Source organism: Alligator mississippiensis, chromosome 2, assembly GCF_030867095.1.
Source record: "Alligator mississippiensis isolate rAllMis1 chromosome 2, rAllMis1, whole genome shotgun sequence".
Lineage (NCBI taxonomy): Eukaryota > Metazoa > Chordata > Crocodylia > Alligatoridae > Alligator > Alligator mississippiensis.
In genome coordinates, this window is record NC_081825.1 from 9115136 (window position 1) to 9142592 (window position 27457).

Here is a 27457-nt window from a genome sequence, read left to right on the forward strand (position 1 = left end):
CCATGGCTTCTTGGGCTGCACGGCCAGGCTATTGGGAGTGGCCTCGGGTCAGTTCCTCAGGGGTATCTCCTGCCACGTCTTCTATGGTAAGTAGTTTCCTATTGGGTGGAAGATGTCTGTTCCTGCATCCCCAGGTACTTTCCCTTGGTCGTTCTTGCAGTTATTTCTTCTCGGGGCTCCACCTCCCCTACACCCTGCCTAATGCCAACCATAATGTTGTCCAACAGGGCCGATGCTCTGACCCTCCCTGGCGCTCCGTTTCTTAGGAGCTGCAGTTGTTGGCTACTGGTGATATTCGTACCGCATGTCCCCTGTGGCCCCTTTGCTTTCAGCTTATGCAGCGTCTGACTCCGCCCAGGCTTCACCCCCCCCCTTGACATGTTGTTTCCTCCCTGGGTTCAGTACCTGCTGCCTGTCATCCACATCAGGGTTCCATCCCCATTGTATCTACCAGTGTCCAAGTCACTACTGATGCCGACCTCAGTCCACGCCAGCCCTGTGAGCAACTCCTTGGGCCCTTGCTGGCCCAGTGTTCCCATTGTGCTCCCCTTCCAAGGGAGCCACCACATCCCCTCACCAGGATCATCCAGGTGCTCTGGCCCCTCTGGGCCAGTTGGGGACACTGCTTCTGGTCCCCCTGGCTTCCTTCCTGCCAGGCCTTTTGTTTGGGTGCTGGGTATCTGCCCAGCCAATCGCCTCCCAGCACGCTTTTATAAAGTGCACCCAGGTGGAAACAGGAGCCGTTCCCAGCTCCTTCTGGCTCCACTGTGGGTTTTTTCTTTGATCTTTGCCTGAGGTGGCTCTGGCCACCGCCGTTTCACTTTCACCATGATCAGCTGCTGGCATGGTGTCCCACCGCCTCTCCCCTGACTCAGGTAAGTTTTCTCCACAATGTGCTTCTTCACAAAAGGCAGTTGGGGAGACCTGGCTGATTTCCAGGCTGAGATCACTACTAGGCAAAATAAAGGAAAAGTTGATATGGCATTCAATCAGTAAAGAACATGAATATTACAAATGCAAATTAACATGTTTCTTTGGGAGATAAGCCCTATATTTCTGAGGCACTTACAGGTTTGGTTAATGAAAGGATCTATTAGATGTAACAGACTTTAGTCAGGCATTTGAATTAACTTTTTTTTGTTTTTTAGAAAATTCTGATTAAAAAACTAGTAATAGAATGATATCGATAGGTTGCAAGTAAAATGCATTAAAAACAGGTTAAATGACAGATCTCTAAAAGCAGCTGTCTGTGGGAGTCATTTCCAGTGTAGTTTCATTAGAACAACATTACTCAACATTTATATCCATGACTGGAAGTAAATCTGCTTCACTACTGATACCATAAAGACCTGCATTTGATGCCAAAGGGAAGAGAGAAAGTGGAAGTGGTATAACTAGGGGTGGGTGAGCATGGCACCAGCCCCAGGTGCCAATGTAGGGGCTCAAAATAGATGGCCACTGCCATCCCAGGCACCACCAGTACTCAGGGAGCAACATCTATTTGTTATACCTCCGGAAAGAGGAGCAATTCGATGGTTTCTTTTTTTGTGAGCTTTTATAGACATGAGGTCAGAATACATCATGTAAAGATTTTCTTTCACCTTAAACTCTAGGTACAGGAGGATTCTATTAACACCTAGCAGAGACCTCTAGAAATGATTCACTTCTTCCTAAGAAAGGATCTGGAGGATTTCACAGAAGATACTAAACTCTTACAGGATCTATGAGGTTGTCTGTTCCACCCTTTGAATGCTGGACCGATCCCTGCCACATGAGATATTAGTAAGTTTTGCCCAGAGAGGATTTGCATATCCCAATTATGTCCAAAAAGTTTCCTACAAACCTGCTGCAGTGAAAGATGAGCACAGTACCTTTCCAAAAGTACCATCAAATCCCTACATTTCACCATCAGAAAAGATTTGCTCCTGATATTGCTGGGTTTTTCGTTGTTGCCTTGCCTGCCTGCTCCTGATGTTGAAACCTATATGTCTTAATTTGACCCACTTTTCTACTCCTGCCCCTATGAGTAGAGTTGTTTTGTTTGCTGATTCTGGAAAAAAAAAATGCATTCTCATTTTGAGTCACCGAAAATTCAAAAAGGTTTGATTTCTTCTCATCAAAACAAATTCCCAACACAAGTTTTATTCCGACTAAATCTCTTGGCTGGGGGGGGGGGGGGAGGGGGAGGGGGACGGGGGGTGTCATCCAAAAACAAAACATTTTGTTTCTTTAAAAAAAAAAAAAGTTGTCACCAGTTTCATCTCCAAAACATCATTTTGAACTGAAACTCAAAATAATTCATTTGGAAAATAGACTTTTAACAGAAAAAACAATTATTTTTATTTTTATTTTTTTTACTGAAGCCAGTTTCCAGATTTACTCTCTGCTTACAAATAGTCAGCCTCAAAGTTACATTTTTGGGTAAATACATTTTTCATCCAAAATATTTCATCCAGATTAAACAACTCCATTTTGGGCATTTACTCATCAGATATTAACAAAAACATGCCCTTCCTTTACCTCCCCATTCGTGCTTCTGATCTTTCCTCCCAAGTCCATCCTTTCAGCTCTCAAATAATTTTTCTTTTTGGAATTCCCTCCAATGGGTCAACATCTGTCTGCATTGGAGATGCTTCGAAGGTTATATGTGCCATCAGTTGCACTGACTACCTTTTATAGAAGGCTGACATTTGCTTTTTTTTCCTGCAATAATAATTTCTGCTGCAGATTTATTATCCTTACCAAACTCCTTCAGACACCTTTCAGGCTAGCAAAGATTTCTTCTGCTCCTTTTCTTTCTGGAAATGTAGAGATGGCTTAGCTAAGGGAGTATGTTGAAAACATATGTACCTTTGACACTACAACAGTCAATTGCACACCTATACTTTCTGAATGATTTACATTTCTCTGAGCATTAAAGCACCTTTTCTTGCCCATCTCAAATATTCATCAGCTTCGACTCTGGCAGTGACTTAAAACAAACACTTGGGGATGCTTCCTACCATTACTTATGAACATCTCTGCATGTTTAGACACCTGTAGCAGTAATAAAACTTAACCTGTCCAGGTGAAATATTGCTGTAGCAGAAAGGGCATAGGAGGGACACCAGTACTGAGAAGAGGAAAGGAAAAAAAATCCTTTCCCAGCTTGTTAAAATGTCAGCTGTAGTCTAATCCCCAGATTTACCCAAGCAATCTGATAGCAAATTGCATTTGTAAATGATGGGAGGCATTTGAGAGATGCAAGGAGGGCTGAGGGAGGAGAGAAATCTGTGTGGCACTTGTTTCCTGGGTTCGTAATTTATTGGAGTGAAGCAATATTCGCTGCTCCTCAAGGTGAACCAACAGCCCATCTTGCTGCCAACATTCAGCTCTTGCAAACAGCACAGTAGCAGTAGCAGTGAGAATACTCACCCTATTGGTATTTCCCCCCACTTTCTGACTCTTTCATTTACAAATATGTTATACACAATTTTATCTATTATTCATGCTTAATTGATTTACATTGTATGCACGTACCTTACCTGAGTCCTTAAACCTCATTAGCTTCTGCTGAATATCCATTTAAACTTGAGTTTTATTCATAAATGCTAATTTGCAAACATCCTTAATTGTATGTCACGCGTCAGTGTGATTAGAACTCTATTTCCTCTGTTTTGACATAGTGTAGATTTAATACTTGTCTAAATCACTGGCCTAGGTAATGCATAATGACTTAATGCTTACACAGAGGGCAATGTTTTTCATTGTCTACAGATCTGGTCAATACCTGCTGCGAGAAAAGACATCTTGTAATTAGCAATAGCAAACTCTTGTAGCCCAGCACAAGAGCAGCACAGCACCGACTTCAAGTCAGGAATCAGACAGGAATCCTTTGTAAAGGAACACAAATGCAGCCAGACCTAGATGAACTTTATTTTCTATAGAGTCAGGAATAGAAATTCTCTCTCAAAACCTTTGCAGTGTTGAATATCAGAAGTACAGAGACAAATAAAAACAAATGGGGAGAGACTGGGAGGTCCAGATTGTGTCACTTTACATTGCTGGCCTGCTTCGCAGGTTTAGGAGCCCCGTACCAGACTATACTGTGCCACTCTAGCCAAAAATTGGTGCCCATGCTGCATGCATGGCAAAGTGGTGGTCATCTATATACTAGCCTATTTTTTCCTCTCTGCCCTGTGCTACTTGGCTATAGCTGGCCAGGATGAATGAGGGTCAAGGCAAATCTGCATGCAATCCTGTTCTGGACAGGGAGTCTCTACATGCAGAGCTCTGCTGACTCTGCTGTGCTGAAGAGTCGGCAGGGTTAGCTCTTCTGGGTAGTTGGAGCTCAGCCCAGCCCAGCCATGTGTAGCCTAAGCACTGTAGGAAGGAAATTGCTTCAAGAAGTGCATTCCCTTCTCCAGCTCCCCGGGAACCACAGGGAGAGTGTTCTCTGTCATACTTTCAAGTGATGCAAGCTACACTTATGTGCTTGAATGCACCCTACATGTGCTGCTTGTAGGTGTATTAATGCTGGTATGGAAAATCATAGGCTGGGAAGAGACCTCCTGGGGCACTAATTCCAACCCCCTGCTCTCACAAGCAACTGTATCCTGTACTACCTTTCAAAAACCAAATGCAAGCTAGTTTGGAGCATTGTGGTCAAACAGAAGGGTCTTTCCTGTAGAAAGGGCACTGGGGCCTGGGGACAGCTAATCTCTCTAATAATAAAGGTGCTCAAGTGGGGATTATTCATAGATTCATAGATGTTAGGGTCAGAAGGGACCTCAATAGATCATTGAGTCCGACCCCCTGCATACGCAGGAAAGAGTGCTGGGTTCCAATGACCCCAGCCAGATGCCTATCTAACCTCCTCTTGAAGACCCCCAGGGTAGGGGAGAGCACCACCTGCCTTGGGAGCCCATTCCAGACCTTGGCCACTCGAACTGTGAAGAAGTTCCTCTTAATGTCCAGTCTAAATCTGCTCTCTGCTAGTTTGTGGCCATTATTTCTTGTAACCCCTGGGGGCGTCTTGGTGAATAAATCCTCACCAATTCCCTTCTGTGCCCCCGTGATGAACTTATAAGCAGCCACAAGGTTGCCTCTCAACCTTCTCTTGCGGAGGCTGAAGAGGTCCAGGTGCCCCAGTCTCTCCTCATAGGGCTTGGCCTACAAGCCCTTAGCCATATGAGTGGCCCTTCTCTGGACCCTCTCCAGGTTATCCACATTCCTCTTAAAGTGTGGTGCCCAAAACTGCACGCAGTACTCCAACTGTGGTCTGACCAGCACCCAATAGAGGGGAAGCATCACCTCCTTGGATCTGTTCGTCATGCATCTGCTGATGCACGATAAAGTGCCATTGGTTTTTCTGATGGCTTCGTCACACTGCCGACTCATGTTCATCTTGGAGTCCACCAGGACTCTGAGATCCCTTTCCGCTTCCATGCTGCCGAGCAGGTCATTTCCTAGGCTGTAGGTGTGCTGGATATTTTTCCTCCCTAGGTGCAGCACTTTGCATTTCTCCTTGTTAAATTGCATTCTATTGTTTTCTGCCCATATGTCCATCCTGTCCAGGTCTGCTTGCAGCTGTTCCCTGCCCTCCGGTGTATCCACTTCTCCCCGCAGTTTTGTGTCATCTGCAAACTTGGACAGAGTACACTTCACTCCCTCGTCCAAGTCACTGATGAAGACATTGAAGAGTATCGGTCCAAGGACCGAGTCTTGCGGGACCCCACTGCCCTCATCCTTCCAGGTCGACACCAACCCATCCACCACCACTCTCTGGGTATGATCCTCCAGCCAATTCGCCACCCACTGGACTGTGTAATCATCCAAGTCACAGCCTCTTAATTTGTTCATTACTATGGGGTGGGATACCATATTGAAGGCCTTCCTGAAGTCTAAGTAAATGATACCTCCCCCTACTCCCGTGTCCAGGTGCTTTGTAACCCAGTCATAAAAAAAGACTAGATTAGTCCGGCATGATCTACCTGCTATGAACCCGTGCTGGTTTCCCCTCAGCATAATTTTTCCTGCCGGGCTCTCACATATGTGAGCCTTAATAATCTTTTCAAAGATTTTACCAAGGATGGAGGTGAGACTGACTGGCCTGTAGTTGCCTGGATTCTCCTTCCTCCCCTTCTTGAAAATAGGGAAGACATTGGCCCTTTTCCAGTCCTCCGGGACCTGGCCCATGTGCCACGAGTGCTCAAATATTCCTGCCAGTGGCTGTGCAATGACATCAGCTGGTGCCTTCAGCACCCTCGGATGGAGCTCATCAGGGCCTGCTGACTTAAACACATCCAGTCCTTCCAAGTGACTCTGCACCATCTCAGGGTCAACGCTTGTTGTCTCTCTACGATCCTATTGTGACATTTGTTGTGCCCCTTATTTAGGAACACTGAGGCAAAGAACTCATTGAGGAGTTCAGCCTTGTCCCTCCTGTCCATCACCAATTGCTTTTGCCCATTCAGTAGTGGTCCTATACCGCCCTGGGCCTTCCTTTTATTCCCTATATATCTGAAAAACAATTTTTTGTTATCCTTAAGTTGGGATGCCATCCTCAGCTCCGAGGTAGCTTTGACCTTTTTAACTGCCCCCCTACAACTGTAAGCTGAGGAGGCGTACTCCTCTTTAGTAATCTCTCCCTGTTTCCACTGCTTATATGCCCCCCTTTTTGCCCTTAGGCTGTTCTGGATTTCTCTGGTCAGCCAAGGAAGCCACTTGGCCCCTTTCCCCCTTTTCTCCCACATCAGGATCATCTCCCTCTGTGCCCGAATGATCGCTTCCTTAAGGCACAGCCATCCTTCCTGGGATCCCATCTCGCCAAATCTCTTACCCTGCAGTGCATCATTGACTAAACGCCTGAGCTCGCTGAAGTCAGCCTTCCTAAAGTCTAGCACTTCCACCCTACTAGCTACCTTTCCCACTCTATGCCTTATGGTGAATTCTATTATTTGGTGTTAACTGTCCCCCAGGTGACCACTGATCTGTAGGTCCCCTACCATGTCACCCCCCATTGCCAATACCAGGTCCAGTAAGGCATTCCCCCTAGTAGGACCATGTACCTCCTGCGTCAGGTGGAGGTCCTGAACACAGGATAGGAACCGCATGAACTTGGGAATTTGCTGTCTGCATCTCCCAGCAGATGTCCGGGTAGTTTAGGTCCCCCATGACTACCGCTTCTCTAGTCTTTATGGTCTCCAAGAGCTGCCTCAGGAGTTCCAAATCTAGTTCTTCCCCTTAGTGTGGGGTCCAGAGCAGACCCTTACCACCAAATCCCTTTCTCCTTGACCTCCATGTATCCTAACCCACAATTCTTCTACTTTCTCCTCCTCCAATTCCATTTTGATAAGGGTCGATGTATAATGGTCCTTGGCACAGAGCGCAACCCCTCCTCCTCTCCTCCCTATTCTATCCTTTCTGTACAGTTTATCGCCCTCAATGTGTACTGCCCAGTCATGGGTAGAGTCCCACCAGGTTTCTGTTAACCCCACTAAGTTGTAGGTGTTTTCTGCAAGCAGGAGTGCTAGTTCATCCTGCTTGTACCCCATGCTCCTAGCATTAGTGTATAGGCACTTGAGCCCTCTGACTGGCGCCTTTGTTGCCCCCTGGCTCTGATGCCCAATGGGCCCCTTATTGCTTACCTGCTTATTGCTTACCTGTTCTATACTGTTGCATGTCCCATGGATTGCAGGTTCCTGATGTTCTCCTTCTTCTGCCTCCTCATCCCCCATCTGAACTAGTTTAAAGACCAACGTAGGAGATCAGCCAACCTGTTGGAGAAAAGACTTTTACCTTTCGCTGAGAGGTGAAGTCCATTTTGCCCCAGGAAGTCCATTGACAGGAAGTGTGGGTCATGCAGGGCTGTTGGTTGTGGCTGTGTTGATCTAAGCACATAGGCAGGCAAAGTGCTTTGGGCAGATGTGATGTCTCTTATTAAATCAATTAAATAGTTGGAAAACAGTTCTTTGCAAGCTTTCAGGCAAAAACACCCTTCGTCAGGCATAGGGAGACTCTGGTGGTGTCACCTGGACAGTAGGGCTAGTTGTTAATTGGGAAGCTAACTTCCACTGGTGACATGTAGGGGGTGCACGTGCACGTGAGCGTAGTGGTGGCAGTGCATCCCCTGCAAAAAGGCACTGCCGACACTGCTGGTGGCACCTCCCGGCAGTCGCCACTCACCACCCCCCTCCCGCCCTCGCTGCCGACACTGCTGGTGGCATCTGCGGGTGGTCTGCAATTGCCTCTGGCCACCGCTGATGCTGCCAGCAGCATCAGCAGATGGACACCAACCACCAATCGGTGCTCACCCCCCACCCCCACTGCCAGTGCCACAGCGCCAGCTTCTGGGTGCACACGGCATTCATGCTAATTTCCTATGTAAGATAAAATCCAGGTGTTGGGGGACTCCTTGGGGTAGAGAACTGAAGGGAAGGGATCTGCCTAAGATAAGAACTAGAAGGGATGATGGTGACCTGCTCCACAGCCCTGTGAAAGCAGGCTCTAGGTCCCTTAACCAGGGTGAAGCATTATGAATGCAGGGACCACGGTAGGAAGTGTTTGTGAAGAAGGAGGTCAAGAGGTACAGTACAAGGAGCCAGAAGCTTTGGAAGAAGCCTAAACTGGAGCTGAATCTCCCCTGATGTCTGGGTGAGTCCTTCACCTTCCACCAAAGACTCCCTCATCTTTTTTGCCCTTCTTTTGGGCACCTCCTCACCTGTCACACACACTGACACACTTCTCTACATGATGGCTGAGAGAAGAAATCATTGTTAAATGACTGGCAGTAGCTTGAAGGGATGTTGATAGAGATATGGTTTTCAGTGAGCACACTCCAGAATTTAAACACGGTATGGGATTTCCTCTTAGCTAAGATGACAGCTGAAATATCCCTCTTCCCATTTTTTGCACTAATAAATACTCTATTTACAGATTTATAGTAGGTATCTTGTCTTTTACAGTTATGGACCTATGGAGATTTGAAAGTAATTAATCATATTGAAGAGGCTCACTGCCAAGAAAGGAGAGATGTGCAATTCTGCAGGCTAACAGTCAATAAAAAGAGACTTTTTAGGCATTCTTAATTGACTGTCATTTGTTACCAGGTTAAATACAGCAAAGCTCTGCTAATGATCTCCTTATAAGGCATACTTGTGAGTCATGATGAAATAGCAATTGGCATCCCGTAAAACAAATGGTTTGGATTCCCATTCCACCCCTTTCAGATTAGATTTTCTTCATGTGAAGTTGCCGAGAAGACAGGCTTAGAAGAAGTAAGAAACCAAAGGCCATTTTAACAAAAGTGAAATAAAACTTCAGGCCCAAGTGAAAGAACGACAGAATAGTATATGCAGAGGAGATGGGGTAGTAACAGTTGTGAAGGAAAGCAGAAAACTACCGGAACCTAGTAAAGCCACTGGACAGTATTTGTGGAACCAAACTTTGTAACAGCAAAATTGTTGTAGAGGGGATAAGACCATCTACAGACACATGAGGTAAAACATTAAAGCCTAGAATGGAATAGTCATCTTCATTGTGTAAAGGAACAAGGTTGGAAAAAACCCTAAAATAAGGCAGAGGAACAGAAAATGTAGAGCATGCATTGGAAAAACATTTCCAACTTGGTAAGATTTGCTAGACTTCAGTGTATTCACTTGAGGAAACTAATGGGAACCACGTTACTTGAAACATTTAAAGCTGCATGGCTACAATAGTTTTGTGCAACTTGCTGTTCTCACAAAACAACAATAATATAAAGAAATCATCTAGTCAGAGCTGGGGTCCAAAATAACTGGCGAACTCACAAATTGTTTAAAAGGAGATTTTCCTGTTCTTAGCCAGGACAACAATGTGAGGTCCTGCATTGGACAAATCCTGTAGTAAGAGGCAGAAGGTGTATGTGACTCACTGAAAGTATTCCTATTCTGGTATCTGTGATCCCACGTCCTGTCAAAACAGAAAGTGTGAGCTCTGGCTCTGGGACTTTTTTTCTTGAGTTTCTTCCTGGTGGCTATTTGCAGTCTGGTGCTTGCAAATCAAGTCATAAGCTTTGGCTAGGCCATGCCCCAACATGAAGAATTGACTCCCCTTCAACTTCCGTGTAGTCATCTTCTTTACCCTCAAACCATTTCTAAACTGGTATTTTAATCAGTAATATTTAGCAAGGCCTATTGTGGGACTGGCCTGCCTTTCTATTGCCTTTTTTCGTACCTGAATTTCTGGTTTCTCTAAGAAGGTGCAACCTCAAATGCAACAAGAATGGGTAGGTAGAAATCAAAATTTCTTGCCCGAATACTAGATCCCCCTGAAAATTTGAGATTTCTCAGCTGAATCACATGCCTCCCAGTCTAAGATTTGAAAAATGTTGCACTTTGTACACAGAGCATGAGAATGACTTATTAGGTTGGAGAAGACATTTTAGTTTCCATGAACTAAATTATTACAGACGAGTGCAGGAGAAGATGAGGGTAGAGCAACAGCTCTTATTATGAGGCCCATGGGGGGCTTGCTGAGACCGGAACAGATGAAAGACAATGGCTTAGGGAAAGATGTAGACTCTACAGGCAGGGTGAACAATCTTATGCCAACAAGGGCCTAGTTAGGCCCATAAAACCTTCTTTTTTTTTTAGAAATTTGAATTCTTTCAGTTGGATTTTGTTAAAAGGGATTTAACAGGACAGGTGAAAATGAGGGATTGAGTCAGCACAGGGGATGGAATAGTTAATATGAAAATGGCAGAAGACATTTTAACATCATCAGCACGGGTCAATCCCTGCTATATCTGCTTCCTGGCCCCTGATCTGTAGCCTGGCTCTTCTATGATCTCTTTCCTCACAAGCCCGAGACCAGGGGTCGGCAATGTACAGCTCATGGAACAACAGAGCTTTGCCTGTGCTGATGGCCATGGTGGGGATGAGCATCAAGGAGCTGCACCAGGGCTGGGGAGCTGGGAGCTGTGCCTGTGCTGCTGCCACTTCTTTCCACCTCTCCATCATCCTCTCTCTCCTCAAGGCTGGGGTGTGAGTATAGTTTCCAGCCAGGGAAGAGCTATTCCAGGGCCAGGTTGGGTAAGGGGGTTGAGAGTGGGAAGAAGTGAAAGCAGCTTCTAGCTGCCTGGCCCCAATGTAGTTCCTCATTGTCTGGAAGCTGCTTCTGTCCCACGTTGTTCCAACCAGTGGCTTGGAAAAAGGTCACCGGGCCCTGTCCTAGAGGATGGGTCTCCCCTGCACAGTTCAGAGCGGAGACAGGAAGGTTACTGGAAGGAGTGGGCTCATTTTACCCTTTCCTTGGCAATGCAGCAATCCCTGATTGAACTATTTCTGCAGCTGTCTCTTACACATGTATGTTGGCTGCAAAGTTCTGGGCATGGAGGGAAAAGGGAAGCCATATGCATGCTTCTTCTGCCATCAAGCAGGCAGGTGGGAGTAGGCATGAAGTAGAAGGAGCCTTAGCTGTGTTTTCCCTGTTGCTGGCCAAAATAACAGAGAAGAAGTTCCAGCTCTCTAGACAATTTTAGCACATTTAGTGTGGGGAACCAAAAACTCCCTCTAATTGGCTTCTGTTCCCACCTAACTGACTCCTTGAGTAAAACAGCCAATCAGAGACTGTTCAGGAAGTAGGTGGAGCTCTTCATCTTCCCACAACCCAGCACCATCCTTGAAGTAGGGAGCAGAGAGCATCCAGAACCCAACAGTCTGCTGCCCTCTCCTCCCTCTGTTGAGAAATGGGATAATTCCTCCACACCTCCACACTATCTTCATGAGGAGGATCAGGAAGAACCTAAGAGGAACAGAGGTGAGGCAGGAAGAGTCTTGGGGAGGAGGTGTGGGATGCTGGGGTGGTGATGAATGGATAAACTAGGTGGGAAGCCACTGGGTGTGGGTCCTGAATAATGGGGAAAACTGATAGAAGTGAAACAAGATCCAGGGGCTGGGGGACACTGGAGGTTTGAAAGGGCCGAATGAGGTGGTAAGCCATTGACTAAGGCATTAGAGAGCTCTTCCAATGAGCTTGGGAGAGTGAGTGGGCAATTTTTCTCATGGCCATGTACTCACTAAAGATTTGCAGGTTATATTAAAAAAAAAATCAGACCAGAACCCCATTTCACTAATTATTTTTAAAATATCCCCCCAAAACTCGTGCTTTTGGGGGTCAAGCTCATGATTCCTTTAGATTCACAAAACCCTTGTTTCTTAGCACTGTAGGCCAGTTGGTAGTTTACTGCCCTCTTGGACCAAGGAAAACACAATATAAAATGGTATCTTGGAACAATGTCCCTGCATTACAGTGTCCCTAGGGTAATTCTTGCATTGGCACAGGTTCAAGGTTCCTCTGGGCTATACCCAAAGTCCCAGTTACTGCATGTCATATTATCTGGCACATAATAGGCAATGGTGTTCACAGACCTCAACCTTCATACCGATTCCTTCTATTTGAATGTTTACAATATATATATATATATATTTTATCTGCACAATAGTGAAGCTTGGGGGGGGGGGGGTTTCCAGGGGGGTTGTTCTTTTTCTTTTTTTTTAGATTTTTCAAGTAAAAATCTGCAGGATGGGATAATGGTCAAGGTACAGTAAGTTCAATGTTTAGTTCTAACAGCTTCCCTTTAAGTGTCACCAGAGAGAACTTTTAACATAATGATCTGGAAAGGAGGTTGTGGAAGCAATTGAAGACATGGCTCTTTGGCTCTATTAGGAAGAAATCTGTCAAACATTGCAGGCAGAAATGGCTGAGGAAAAGTTCTGAGTACATTGAAAATTGCATATGGGGCACAGGCACTGCAGGCAGTTTTAATGCATATGGTGTGACATTAAGCCCCTTAAGGTCACTGTAATCTATTCAACCTGGCATGGGAGTTGAGAAGCACTGTGCTGCAGTTTATTGCTGAAGTGCTGTGCAAAGGAACTTGGCGGGGGAGGGTGGTCTGTGTGTGTTTGCAGGCACAGTGTCATAGCAGTCCCCTCAGGCTGTTTTCCCCTTCATCAAGTCTCCAGCTTTTAGACCCAGGATCAGTTAATTTTGAAGGGAATGAGCACAGCTGCATGCGGCTAGTGGAGGTGAAGTGAATTCTGATCCTGCTTCCAGAGCTTCAGAAGTTGCCTTGGCAATGGGAGCAGTGTGAATTGGGTAATATGGGGGCTGGGTAGGTACGGGGGGGCTTGCCAGTTTGAATCAACAATCTTCACCATTGGCAAGGGAGCGCACAACTTCCTGACACCAGTCCTCTTTCCATCATGCCCTCCATATTGCCCCAGCACCCAGCTCTTCTGCTTATGCAGGGTGTTTCGAAGAGGATTTCCCCAGTATTTGAAGATACTTGTGCATGCAGAACCAACATAGTTGGATGAGTTTTTATCAGGATTTGCTTAATTGAGATCGATCAGGGCAGGGGAGATTCTTTCTTCCTTTCTTTCTTTCTTTTCATCTCCGCCACAGCAACTTCTAGTCTCTGGAGTTGATAACGAACCTTTCCTTTTCATAGGGAAAATGCTGTTGAATGTGCACTAATGAAGTGATTTCCTGACCACTTATGAATCTGAATGATTGAACATGGCTCTCCTCACCAAATGTGATTAGTGATTTTCTGATGATTCTGGTTCTACAACTGCCACCCGCTAAATCACCACTTTCTCTTCATTGCCTGGCTAGTGTTGTTCAAAAGACTGCTGTTCAGGTGTTAACAACATCTGGCTCTGCTTAGTTTAATTTGAGGTATTTGTCTGCATGCCCACCCATGCCACATAGAACAATAAACAACGATAAATGCAAGGTTCTCCACCTTGGGAAACCCCCCCCGCAGCATCCTTATAGGCTCGGCAGTGCTATGTTGGCTAGCACTATGCAAGAAAGAGACTTGGGGGTCACCATTGACCACAAAATGAACGTGAGCCTGCAATGCGATGCTGTGGCTAGTAAAGCGACCAAAACGCTGGCTTGCATCCATAGATGCTTCTCAAGCAAATCCCGGGACGGCATTCTCCCCTTGTACTCGGCCTTAGTGAGGCCGCAGCTGGAGTACTGCGTCCAGTTTTGGGCTCCACAATTCAAAAAGGATGTGGAGAAGCTTGAGAGAGTCCAGAGAAGAGCCACGCGCATGATCAGAGGTCAGGGAAGCAGACCCTACGATGACAGGCTGAGAGCCCTGGGGCTCTTTAGCCTGGAAAAGCGCAGGCTCAGGGGTAATCTGATGGCCACCTACAAGTTTATCAGGGGTGACCACCAGTATCTGGGGGAACGTTTGTTCACCAGAGCGCCCCAAGGGATGACGAGGTCGAATGGTCACAAACTACTACAAGATCGTTTCAGGCTGGACATAAGGAAGAATTTCTTTACTGTCCAAGCCCCCAAGGTCTGGAACAGCCTGCCACCGGAGGTTGTTCAAGAGCCTTCATTGAACACCTTCAAGATGAAACTGGATGCTTATCTTCCTGGGATCCTATGACCCCAGCTGACTTCCTGCCCTTTGGGCGGGGGCCTGGACTCGATGATCTTCCAAGGTCCCTTCCAGCCCTAATGTCTATGAAATCTATGAAAACAACAGTCTTGCTATCTTCCTCCACATACAAAAAGCAAACATATTTATTCAACTTGAATAAATTTATTTTCTATTAATGGAAGTAGCAAAGAATAAAAGAACAAATAATATGACCTGCTGGGTGGCACGGAAGTGGAAAGGGATCTTGGAGTCCTAGTGGACTCCAAGATGAACATGAGTCGGCAGTGTGACGAAGCCATCAGAAAAGCCAATGGCACTTCATTGTGCATCAGCAGATGCATGACGAATAGGTCCAAGGAGGTGATACTTCCCTTCTATCGGGCTCTGGTCAGACCGCAGTTGGAGTACTGCGTGCAATTCTGGGCGCCACACTTCAACAGGGATGCGGATAACCTGGAGAGGGTCCAGAGAAGGGCCATTCATATGGTTAAGGGCTTGCAGGCCAAGCCCTACGAGGAGAGACTAGAGAAGTTGGACCTTTTCAGCCTCTGCAAGAGAAGGTTGAGAGGTGACCTTGTGGCTGCCTATACGTTCATCACGGGGGCACAGAAGGGAAATGGTGAGGTTTTATTCACCAAGGTGCCGCCGGGGGTTACAAGAAATAATGGCCACAAGCTAGCAGACAGCAGATTTAGACTGGACATTAGGAAGAACTTCTTCACAGTTCGAGTGGCCAGGGTCTGGAACGGGGTCCCAAGGGAGGTGGTGCTCTCCCCTACCCTGGGGGTTTTCAAGAGGAGGTTAGATAGGCATCTAGCTGGGGTCATCTAGACCCAGCACTCTTTCCTGCCTATGCAAGGAGTCGGACTGGATGATCTATTGAGGTCCCTTCTGACCCTAACATCTATGAATCTATGAACCTATGACCATGAAAAAACACTGATATATAATTAATTCTGTAATGACTAGGGACCTACCTAATAGGGATGTGCAAAGCAGGCAGTGTTCAATTTGGATTTCGATTCGGCCCAATTCAGGGGACAGTGATTTTATTCGCTCATTTGGATAACTGTCCTGATTCAATTCACCCGAATCTGGAGATTCAATTCTAATTTGGAGAATCGGTGATTTGGCCATAGACACAGCTTTATATGTTTTTGTATGTACCTCGAGGTACCAGGTGCAGCTCATGAACACTGAGACAGTGGGGCAGATGGAGCGTCTCATAGGATGATAGACCAATTATTGGCCATGGGGGGACCTGGGATGCCACCCTAGACCCAGGAGGCACCATTTGCTGAGCTGGATGCAGGGGGGTCAGACCCAGCAGGCACCAACCGGTGCCTTCCCATCTCAGGTGGGCTGCAAGGCTGGCCTGGAGTGGCAGGACCACTCACTTTCACTGGAGAGCCAGCATTTTATTTTTATTATGGGGGGGGGGGGGCATTGGTTAATTTCCTGGTAAATTGTGGCCAATGCCATTTTTCATGGAGATTGCTTTTTTCGCAGTTTCTGCAAAAATTGTGAAACCACAATTTAAGTATGACCCTAGTAATGACTGCTATCTTGAACTGAAACAGTTCTCAGAAGCAGAGGACCAAAAAACCAAGGGGAAGGCAAATACCATGGAAATAAAAAGGCCCAGCCCACAATATTTAAGTTGGTATAGCTTCAAGGTTTGTTTTTCTCCAGTTCTCTTCAGGATTCTATATAAGCAAGAACTTTGGGGAGGTCTACAGAAGAATATAGACTCATAAATTGGACTTTTGGCTGCAAAAGTTCAAATGTGCTGATCTCAGACCCGAAGGCCTACTCCGGAAGGAGCTTAGGAGGTGCCTAAAGTCTGTTGGTGGCTCACTTGCTTGATCATAGCAATGCCTGGTGCCATACATTCTGCTTTTGGGCCTGTCCAGACAGGCTTGAGTCTTGAGAGGACTGAGCTGCTTAGTAGGGCTGTCTGAAGCTTTGGTCACTTATTGATTTGGAGAAGATTTGGCCTGATTCAGTGGACAGATCTCTGAATCCTAATCAAATTGGGGGACACATTAAATGGTCCAAATCAAATCCAAAGCCTCCAAATAAGTTTGGAAAAGATTCAGAGAAATTCAGAGATTTGATTGCCTGGGAAGAGGCAGGCACAGCTGGATGGCTGCAGTTTCTCCCATGGTTTCTCTGGCTGTGCCTGCCTCTCCCCAGGCAGAGGAAGCCATAAGAGAAACCCCCATGGCTGCCCTGCCTGGCCCCATCCCTTGCTGAGCCCCAGGCTCCCGGCACTTAAAAAAAAAAATTGCCCTGCACTCACCAGCTGTGGCAGTGGGGACCAGGGCACCCATGCCAAGGGGCAGCTGTCATGCAGGTGCCAAGTGGGGGGGGGGGGCAATCCCCACTGCCCCATGGTGCATGGGAGGAGGGAGGACTCTGCCACAAGCCCTCAGAGGCCCTGATCTCTGCTGGTGCAGCTCATGAGTATGGGGCTTTTTTTTTTTTAAGTGCCAGGAGGCTGGGGTAGGGCAGCCATGAGGGCTTCTCCTGTGGCTTCCCCCACCCAGGAAGATACAGGCACAGCCAGAGAAGTTGCGGGAGAACCTGCAGCTGCTCAGCTGTGCCTGTCTCTCCCCGGCCAATCCATATCTCTGAATCAGCACTGAATATCCAATTCTGATTCACCTGAATTGAATGAGGACAATGATTTGAATCACTGAATCAAATCACTGTCCTCCGAATCGGCTGAATCCAAATCGAATACTTCCCTATCCGCACAGGCCTAGTGCTTAGTTCCTGTCTCAAGGGATAGACTACATCTGTTAGGTCTTTTCAGACATCATCAAATGGATCAAGCTTCTCCCTGTACCCTCCCTCCCCCCCAAAAAATGGTGGTGGTTTTCCTCTTAAAATGGGACTAGGAGATTTCCCTCTGCCTTTATTCTATGCTTTTACCCAACATACTATAGGCTATGTGGGCAAGTTTGTGGCTAAGCTGCTTGCTGACACTGTTTTGCTTTGTAGAGAAGAATTAAATATTTACTGGAAGTGAGAACAAATATAGTGGTCTAGGCTAGGATTTAGGTCTCTTGGAGGGCGCACAGAGTCCCAGGTTCTAGTCCTTGTTTCCAGGATTGTTTCTCCCAATAATTGTTCCATTTAAAATCCACGAATGATCCCTGAAGCCAGGGCTGGAATCCAACATTCCCCCTCCTAGGTGAGTGCAGGGACCCCAAGACTGCACACCAGGCAGGCCAGTGAATGCAAAGTTAAGTGTTTTGAACAGGAAGGGGAGGCCCCCACGCCAACATACCTCATCCATGTGGTTCAGGAATAAGATGTGGGCTTGAATCTACCCGGGCAGAGCAAGACATTGAACCCCAGTCTGTCTCATGTTGGAGGCATTCACCTGTGCCTAAACTGCAGTACAACAGGCAGTGACAACACCACCTTTCTAGTGTTTTAGAAGACAGCAGTGGCTCCTCCTTAGTTTCATGACCACAAGGGGTAAGGTGCCTGTCTTCATGAGGAGAGTTCGGAGCTGTGAGTTTCCGGGGATGCCAGCCAGGAGTCAAGCATCTAACCCCCTGAAGAAGGGTGGGAATTAAGATGTGCCCTGTCCTCTGCATTTCCACTCAGTGTGTGGACTTGAGTTGGCTCCTGGATCAGCATGATGAATTTCTGCACAGCCCATTTGGCCTGCCTCTATCCTGTGCCCTGAACACAGAGCATACACACCTCTCAGGACCATGGGCTATGCAATGGTAGCCAGGTGACTAAACCCTCCTGTGGACCGGGTGCTCGCATCCATTCTCTGCCTCTCTGCCTCATGTTCACAAACATAGCTGTTTCAGCATATGCTTGAAGTGCTGCTCAGCTTCCACACACAAGCTCTTGCCTACTAATTTGCTACTTTGTGTTAAAGTCAGCCTTCATCAGAGTTTAGCAGCAATTTCAAGGGCTAATATATATTAATAGGGGAAGCAGCATTCCTGCCTTTCTTTCACTAATGTGCACAAATAAAATCTTTAGTCTATTATACCCCTCACCAGGAACGAAAGCTACATTTAATACAACCACTGGATAGCTCATCCATGGGAACACAAAACATGAGCCACTCCCACTCCAGCTAAAGGGCAAAGAGGCCCAAGTCGAAGCCCCCTGAATTCAAGGACAGTCTTTTCAGGACTCCAATTGGCTTTGGATTGGGAATGGAGTCCATTAACTGAAAGTGGGAGGAAATGGCTAACTGCTGTAAGTGCACCACCTGCTAAGGAGGAACAAAGGCCCAGAGGGTGGTAATGAGAACTGCATACTCTCGAAAAGCTGTTTCTGTTGGACACCTCTGTCTTTAGCCTCTCTCAATTCTCTGTGAAGGCTTTTCACTCAGGGTGGAAATTTCCACCCTTGATATCAGACAAATGGTATTCCCTTTCCTGAATGTTTGAGGCAATGTCATTCAACCAATTGCAGGTTGTTGGGGTTTTTTTTATTCCCACTTCAAAGAGAAGCTCTACCCACAACCCCGCCCCCACCTCTTTTTTAAAGTCACAGACAAAACAGAAAAAGTTTGAAACTTTGGCCTCCTTACTTTTTTTTTTTTTTTTTGAGAACTAGCATTTGTGCTATGAAGGGCCAACAGAAATTAAATATGAAGATACCTGATTTGCATAGCACCTTTCTGAAGACGTCTGATTAATAAAAAGTAGCCTAGTACAGCCTTGTGCAAGGGAAATGACGGCTGTCAGTTTAGTCATGGGCTGCATGATTTTTAAGATAAAAGTCCCACCTTACTCCCATCTTAAGTATCTGCATCCAAGATTGTAATCCACAAAACTCCAGCTCAACTGCTGTCTAATCCTGCAGCTGCAAAAGTTGGTACCTCTTGCAAAGTTGGATAATGAAGTTCAAAGGTTCTCAGCCAGCAAGATCCCTACCCCATTCCAGCCTCTGTACTGCAAACCTCCCCACAGATTGCCTTGCTCAGGGCCCTCTTGCCACGTGGTCCTAGTTCCAGAAAGGAAGAAGTGTACCCATGTTCATGTGGCATCACACCTTGGCTAATTAGTGCTGACCCTCAGCAGTGTTAATTAGCCACCCACAGGACTGCATGAAGATGGCCTGTCCTGCTTTCCATTCAAGCAGTAGCGTGTGTGGCACCCCAGGAATGTTGGAGGTCCAAATTGATTCACATCTTCCTCCCACTAAATCTGCCCGTGAATCCCATCTCTGCAGCCAACTGGTTGAGAGCTCTTGCCCTCGATGCCTGATCATCTGTTTGTGGGCACACACAGAAGTGTCTCACTCTCGACAGTGCTGAAGAGCTTAGCACCTATCTCACACTTGCATCCCATCAGCATCCCCAAGCCAGGCATTCCTTTGTCTGGCACCCAAAGGGCTTGATCCAGTAGGTATGCTCCACATACAAATGAAGCAACAGGAGGTAGCACCTTCCTCATGTATCTAGTAGTTCACCCAAGATACCAAAGACTTGGGTTCAAAGTGCTTTAACCAGCAACTACTGACGATTGTGGGAAGGGAACTGAAAGACCCTCTCAATTCCTCCTGTTAAAACAGTGCGCATTGCATGAGCAGATAGAAAAAGGAGTTAAAAAAAGGATAAAACTCATAGGCCAAAGATCTGGAACTGAGTCGTAAAGATATTATGGCTGGAATTGAGGTCCCTCCTGACCCTAGCATCTATGAATCTATGAATTTTCAAAAAGTCCATGCCAACAAAAGTTTAGATACCCGGTCCCTTAGCCTCATAGAGTCATTTAAGGTCACAGAGGAAGGCTGGGGACTAAAACAGAGGCTTCTTGAGTCTTCATCCAGCACTTTTAACTCTGTTTGATAGATGAGAGGATGATTTTCTTTTTTTACTTAGCCTTACAGAATGCCACTTCCTGTCAAACATTAGCAACAAACAAGGCCGGAAAAATCTGGACAATATTGGCAATTATGCTCGTTCCTCATTAAGTTACGAACAAACATTTTGCATATATAGACATGTGCTTCACCATGCTATTTTCTTTTCTCTCGCTCTCGCTCCTGGTAAGTGAGACAGCAGGAGTGAGTTTGCAGAAGAGGCTTGTGTGACATGGTGAGGGAGGCGATGTTGGAGGAGGGGTTACAAGCAAATGGAAGCCTAAAAAGGGGCATAAATATGTGAAGATGCGTTGGTTGTGAAAAATGACATCACTGAGAGAGTGGAGGACATGATATGATTTTGAGCACATGATGTAAGCAATAGCTAAATTGTCACTTTGCCTCTTTAAGAGGGAATTGTTGGTATACTAATTGTGCCATATTGCCGTCAAGTTGAGGTTCTTGCAGAACAACAAGGGATAGCCCCTGCATGACATTTTTTGCTTGAAGGAAAAAATGGAAACACTTTTGTTTTGAAACACATTCTTCCATGGGGAAGCTCTGATCGTGGCTGAAAATGAGGCCTGGATTCTCAGTCTACTTCCAAACATGCATCTTCGTAAGAGCCCAATCCCACTGAACGTCATGGAAGTACTCCTGCTGATTTCACTGGGATTTGGATCTGGCTTTAAGGGCATTAGACTTATTTACAGCAACTGTAGGCACCCATGGATTCTTTGATATTGCCAGGGCAGTGAGAAAGTGGTCTTTGTGTAAATGAAAATTGAGCTACAAGAGAGAAAACAAAGAGACAGAGAGACTCCTCTGGAAATGATCCCGCACCCAGCGAGGCTCCAGTCTTTCTTGGTTTAAAACAGAGCAGCTGCCATGCATCTGGCCTCCAAAACTGTCCAAAACCCATCCAGGGCAGACATCAAGCTAGCAGGGTGCATACAGGTGCACAGTTGTTCATTGTCAGCTTGCTACTTTATTCTAGGCTTATGTTGAATAAAACCCTGTGTCTCATGCAAGTCAGGTTGAAGACTTATTCCAAAACCCTTTTCTTGAGTTTATATTTCCCTCACACAGATCCCATTTAGTGCCAAAGAGAGAATGTGCTCAAAGCAGCAGAATTGGCTGCTGAGTAATCCCAGCTTCAAAATAGGAAAGCAATAGCTATTACCCAGTTGCATGTTTTGCTCTATGGGCTTCCTCTACAGGGTGGTATTAAACCACTAACCATTCTGCCTAATGATAATATCCACAAAATGAATTTCTTCAGACTGGCACATAACATTAAATTTAACTGACAGTCTGACATGATTAATGACACCTTGGAAAAAATTCAATTCTTCCAGTCCTAAAACACAGATACACAGAGGATGATCTCCCTGCTGTATGGGTCAAATCCCTTACAGTATACTTTTCTACCATAATGGTTTATGATGATAATCAGAATTTGTCAACTTCAGAGCCCCCCACACACACTTTTAATAATATGGAAATTTTGTTTAAGATGTTAGTCATCCGGAGAGGAGGAGAAAGTTTCAAGTTTAGTACAGAATAAATTAACTGGAAGGCTAAATAGATCAAGTGGCTAATTTCATCCTACTGACGCAATGCAGTATGTGCTAGATCATTTCTGTGTGGGATTATTTGTTGAAAGAATAATACACTGTGATATCCCTGATGGCTGTGGACCAAACCCAGAGCCCATTGAAGTCAATATAAAGGCTCCCGTTTAATTCATGGGTCTTTGGATGAGACCCTTCAACATATCTCTCTATTTATATGCAAATCAACCCTATTTGCAAGTTTCCCCATAATACCGATGTGACCCACAATCCCAGAATTCCTGGCCAGTTAAGAAATGCCACTGTTAAAGTAGCTTGTGCAGTCTTAGTTGTCTCCCTTGTGAATGTGCATTATGATGAGAGCTGTCAGGAAAAATGAAATTATCTGAGAATACAGCAAGCAGAGCGCTGAATGGAATTGAGTTCAGCAGGCTTTCACTCAGATGCAGAAGCCTGCCTCTTAAAAACTTGGTCCCTGCTGGCATTGGTTGAAAGTTGTTAGCCGCTGAAAACTAAGTATTCGCTGGCCTACTTGACAATGAGTTTAGTAGTCTTGGTGTAGCTCTTCCATCGTAATCTATCAATATTGCCATGGTCTTCAAGCACCTTGTAATCCTTAGTGCAATTTTTTTTGCAACACTTTGGTGATCCTTAGTGCAATTTTTTTGCAACACTTTGGTGAGGCTAGGAAGTACAATTTAACCTTGTCTTACAGAAAGAGGAGTCAGGCACAGAGAAACTAAAGTCAAGTTAAGTACTTCTCAACCTGTGGCTCGCGACCCAAAAGTGGGTCACAAGAAAACATGAAAGGGTCGCGAACAAACTTTAAAAATGGATTCTTCTTTAAAGGAGAAAAATGTGGGAAACTCAGTTTTTGCTTGCACACTGGCAGAATTCCAACGTGCAAGGGGCTGTTTGGGCACCCCCAATGCCCCACACATGGAGAGGGAAGGGTTGGGGCAGGTGGCAGGGGCCAGGAGTGAGGGGCACTGAGTTGGGACTGGCCATCCATTTTTACAAATGGGCCAAAAAAGGTTGAGAACCAGTGGTCTAGATCCACAAGGTGAACGGATGCTCAGTGTTGCAGAGCCTAATTCAGAGATGTTCATGCACTTTGGGGAATTCATAGCTTTATCTAGGGCTTAAGTTCCAGGTAGTTCAGTGCTGTCAGGATTTGGGTGGTTGCATGCATGTCCAGAATTATAAATTAAGACTTATAGGGAACTGTACAAATGCTAGTGGAAATCTAGGGGATTTAGGCACATTTGAGAGTTAGGTGGCAACAGAATGCTGGTTTTGAGGCTGCAGCACCCATTTTTTGACTGAATCCCTTTGGGATCTAGTCTTAAATGACTTCTCCAAAGTCACCCAGAAGTATGTAGTAAAGTAAAGAATGGAGCATCAGTCACCTTAGTCCCAAGCTAAGTATCCTAACCACTACACCAGCCTGTTTTCCACAGATTACCCTTCCAGTTAGCATCAAATTGGCAGTCCCAGAAGAAAGGCCAAGCTATAAATGGGTCATGGATCACTTCACCCCAAAAATGATACCTCCAGATCAGAGACACTGCGTTTGTCATATACATGTTGTCCTTCGTTTGCCTTTGCTCCTCCTGTTCTCTGGATGAGAAGATGAATTTATTCTCTAGTGCCATGCTGTCAGTGTAGCATCCTTCATAAATACTAAAATTCACATAAAATGAATAACTACAACAAAAAAAAAAGGTTCTATATCGAATGTCCAATGTTTCTCCCTTAGCGGACATGTGCCTATTGAAAGTGCAGGTTTTACGTGTCATCCCTGTGTAACATGACAGCATAATCAGACTTGACAAATCATCAAGTTGCCATATCAACCCAAGGAACCTTCAAGGACAATGTGCTTATACAACCTGTGGCTTTTTTCCCCCTGACTGGCTCAGAAATTTGATGCTTAAGCTAGACATGTAGGATTATTTTTTTCGGCCTCCTTTGATGGCAGAGAAGGAGAGTCCTTTGAACCTGGGTCCAGGAGAAGAGGAGAGGATATGTCTTGTCCTGAAACATGGACAAGAGGCAGCCATTTCCCAAAAATCAAATCCTGAAACTGCCAAACCTTTAGCTTTATTGTATTTATATCAATAATAAAGGCAAACCCCGGAAAGTAGATAGGGTAGGACAATATCCAATGGTCAATGGTTACAAGTAGCAGGGTTGGCCAGAACCCAGCTCCCCACAGTTTGACTTCATCCCTCATTTACTGTATATAGTATGTATTAAGCATAAGGAAATGACACAATTAGTATAGTAAGAGTATTTAATCATTGTCAGCTGGCTGATTAGACCTGCTATCGGAGGGCAAGTGTACAGGGGTTATATGTACTTAACATGATAGAACAGTTGCATCTTTTATTCCTGTGTTATACATCGAATAACTATAGATCCGAATCAGATTCTAATCAGCAAATAAGAAAACCAATCACCAGCTACTACCCAGTCATTTCACATGTATACTATTTCACTATTCTGGAGCGTATATCAGTTACAGAATCATAGGAAATGAGGGTTGGAAGGGACCTCAGGAGGTCACATCTAGACCAACCCCCTGCTCAAAGCAGGACCAGTCCCAACTAAGTCATCCCAGCCAAAGCTTTGTCTAGCTGGGTCTTGAAAAACTCCAAGGATGGAGCTTCCACCACCTCTCTGTGTAACCTGTTCCAGTATTTTATCTCCCTCCTGGTGAGAAAATTCCTCCTAGTTTCTAACCTGGACTTCCCTTGCTGTAACTTGAGCCCATTGCTCCTTGTTCTGTCATCTGCCACCACAGAACAGTCCAGCTTCATCCTTTTGAACCCCACTTCAGGTAGTTGAAGGCTGCTATTAAATCCCCCAGCAGTCTTCTCTTCTCTTAACTAAACAAACCCAGTTCCCTCAGTCTTTCCTCACAAGTCATGTCCTCCAGCCCCGCAATCATTTTTGTTGCCTTCCACTGGACTCTCTTCAATTTGTCCACATCCTTTCTATAGTGGGGGGCCCAAAACTGGACACAGGACTCCGGATGTGGCCTTACCAGTGCTGAAGAGAGGGGAAGAATCACTTCTCTTGACCTGCTTGCAACACACCTACCAATGCAGCCCGGGATGCTGGCAACAAGAGCACACTGCTGGCTCATATTCAACTTATTCTCCACTGTAAATCACATCCTTATTGGTTAAACTCTCCTCAAACCTCCCCTTTTTCCCTGGAAGATGTGTCACTTGACTTACCTTCCAGGTGTGGTCTTCAAGGACCTAGAAACCCCTTGCTTGTTATCTTTTTGGCAGCCCAAGTGACCCTCGTGCTGTTTTCCAGGAAGGGAGAGGGAACTGGAGAAACTTGAGACCTCATTAAACTAAGAAGAACAAGGGTGAAGGGGAATCAAGTCTTGCTAGAAGCTGTGACCTTTGCTGAGCCAAGGTTCTTCTCTGGTTGAAGGGATTAATTTATTTAAATGACACAACAGAGTATAGTGCTTGTGTGATATATGGCCCATGACTACTTCAGGCCATTACCCCTTGAAAGCAGTCATTTATAGTACGAATGTCCAGCAGAACATTGCTTTTGGACTCTCTTTCCTGTGTTCTGGGTTTGCACTGGTTGTACAGCAGTCATGCCAGTGGGGTCAATGATTGATGCTGCTGTGAGGGGCAAAAGAATCCTCCTATCTAATTTCTTCTATCCTTTTTCCATGTTTCAGTCTTGTCTCTTTTCCCCCTTTTCTTCCCTCTCTGCTGGTCCCATTTCTTTGTCTCCTAATTTTCTCCATGCCATTTATGTGGGTTTTGTTCACCTTCTTACATAATTTGTTTGGAAAGGCTTAAGGTAAGCACAGAAGAGCAGCCTGATAAACAACTGCTGCAAGAAAGCCAAGTACAATGAAAGATAGCAGCATGGAGCAATATTTGGGCGGAGGATGTAATTTTAAAGGTCAATAATACGCCAAGGAAATTTTGCCTGAAGCACAGCTCACATTGATAACAGTGAGTTTGGTATCCTCAGATTTGTCTTTTTTTAGCTACTAAATGAGTTTAACAGCCTACCTCTGAGTTTATCATTCTAACTCCCGAATTTTGCTTCAAGCTAGCTCCCTCTTTTCTTTTCTTTTTTTACCTCTTCTAGATTTATCATCTTGGCTTTTAAACTCTTTTAGAAAGACCCGAAGTGCATCTGTTAAGTGTTTATTAAAATTATTTTTCATTCTCCGGGCCTGTTGGAGTCCACGCTTGCAAGAGTCGCAAATAGACACAATAGCCAAGATGGGTTTTGGCTTCAAATCGGGAAACAGGGCATCTAATGGATGAGGACTGACGCTTAATATACTTGGGATCCTTTTTCAGCTCTGACACCATTCACTGTGACCATGAATAATCCATTTCACTTCTCTGTGCTTCTGTTTTCCTGCCCATGCTTTGTATGTCTTGGATATTTGTACTGTAAGCTCTTGCAGGTAGGAACTTTCTCAGTGTTTAGCACAATGAGGTCCTGATCTCACTGGGGCCTCCAGACACTCCTGAAATGCTAATAATAATCTTCAAAGCAAGCAACAAAGGGAACCCAAGAGAACAGAAGGAGCCCTGAGGTCTTTTCGTTTAAAGTTCTCTCTCAAAAAAGAGAACTCAAATGATATTTAAATATGTTTAAATAGACATTTAACTGTTGCCTTCCATTGACTCCTCCTGCTGCTCACAAGGCAGAATGAAAACCCAGGCAATAAATATATCACTCTGGCCCTGATTCTGAGACTGGTTACAGATTTGGGGCAACTTAGTTCTTTCACGTTCAATTTTAGATGCTTTAAAGAGACCTGTTTTGTTTGTCATCTGCCTCTTGGATAGGGAGATTGAGTACCCAAAACTTGAAGCAACCGAAATAGCAGGTCACTTCAAAACGGATCAAAACACATGACATTAAAGAAATGTGCCATTAGGTCTAAAATAGTAATTTTTTCTTTCCTTTTCTTTTATTGGAAGAAATTTGAGTGCTTCACAAAGGCACAGGCATGTTCTTGTCCCAAGTGTACAGACAAATAACCTGAGGCACAAACAGGTGATATGAATTTTTAAGGTCATATGGTTAGGAATGTATCATATAACAACTTCCTACCAGACATTTTTGGTTTAGCTAATAATTACAAACATGCACTTGCTAAAAATTGTAAATAAATTCATGAACAATAAAAATCAACATGGTGCATATTTTGACTTGGTACAATAGTTTGAAACACAGGACCGTATTTTTGGTTTAGATGACAGTGTTCTTTAGGCAATCAATCATAAACATTATTTCAAAATAAGATGTACCTTACAGTGACTCCAGAGGTCAGACTTTCAAATGCCACCCGCAGTTTTGCAGATACATAGATTCATAGATGTTAGGGTCGGAAGGGACCTCAATAGATCATCAAGTCCTACCCCCTGCATAGGCAGGAAAGAGTGCTGGGTCTAGATGACCCCAGCTAGATGCCCATCTAACCTCCTCTTGAAGACCCCCAGGGTAGGGGAGAGCACCACCTCCCTTGGGAGCCTGTTCCAGACCTTGGCCACTCGAACTGTGACGAAGTTCTTCCTAACGTCCAGTCTAAATCTGC

General features: G+C 45.3%; 1 long non-coding RNA gene across 1 annotated transcript in view; it reads right to left on the reverse strand.

Annotated features, from left to right (window-relative positions):
• Nucleotides 1–2359: 2359 nt before the first annotated feature.
• Nucleotides 2360–27457, reverse strand: part of LOC109285150 (uncharacterized) — a 44672-nt gene continuing 19574 nt past the window's right edge. Inside the window, exons 2-3 of the long non-coding RNA XR_002092810.2 lie at nucleotides 7644–7757; nucleotides 2360–2798 (exon numbers count right to left, since the gene is read on the reverse strand). This is a non-coding gene — a long non-coding RNA (uncharacterized LOC109285150). The remainder of the gene's footprint in view (nucleotides 2799–7643; nucleotides 7758–27457) is intronic.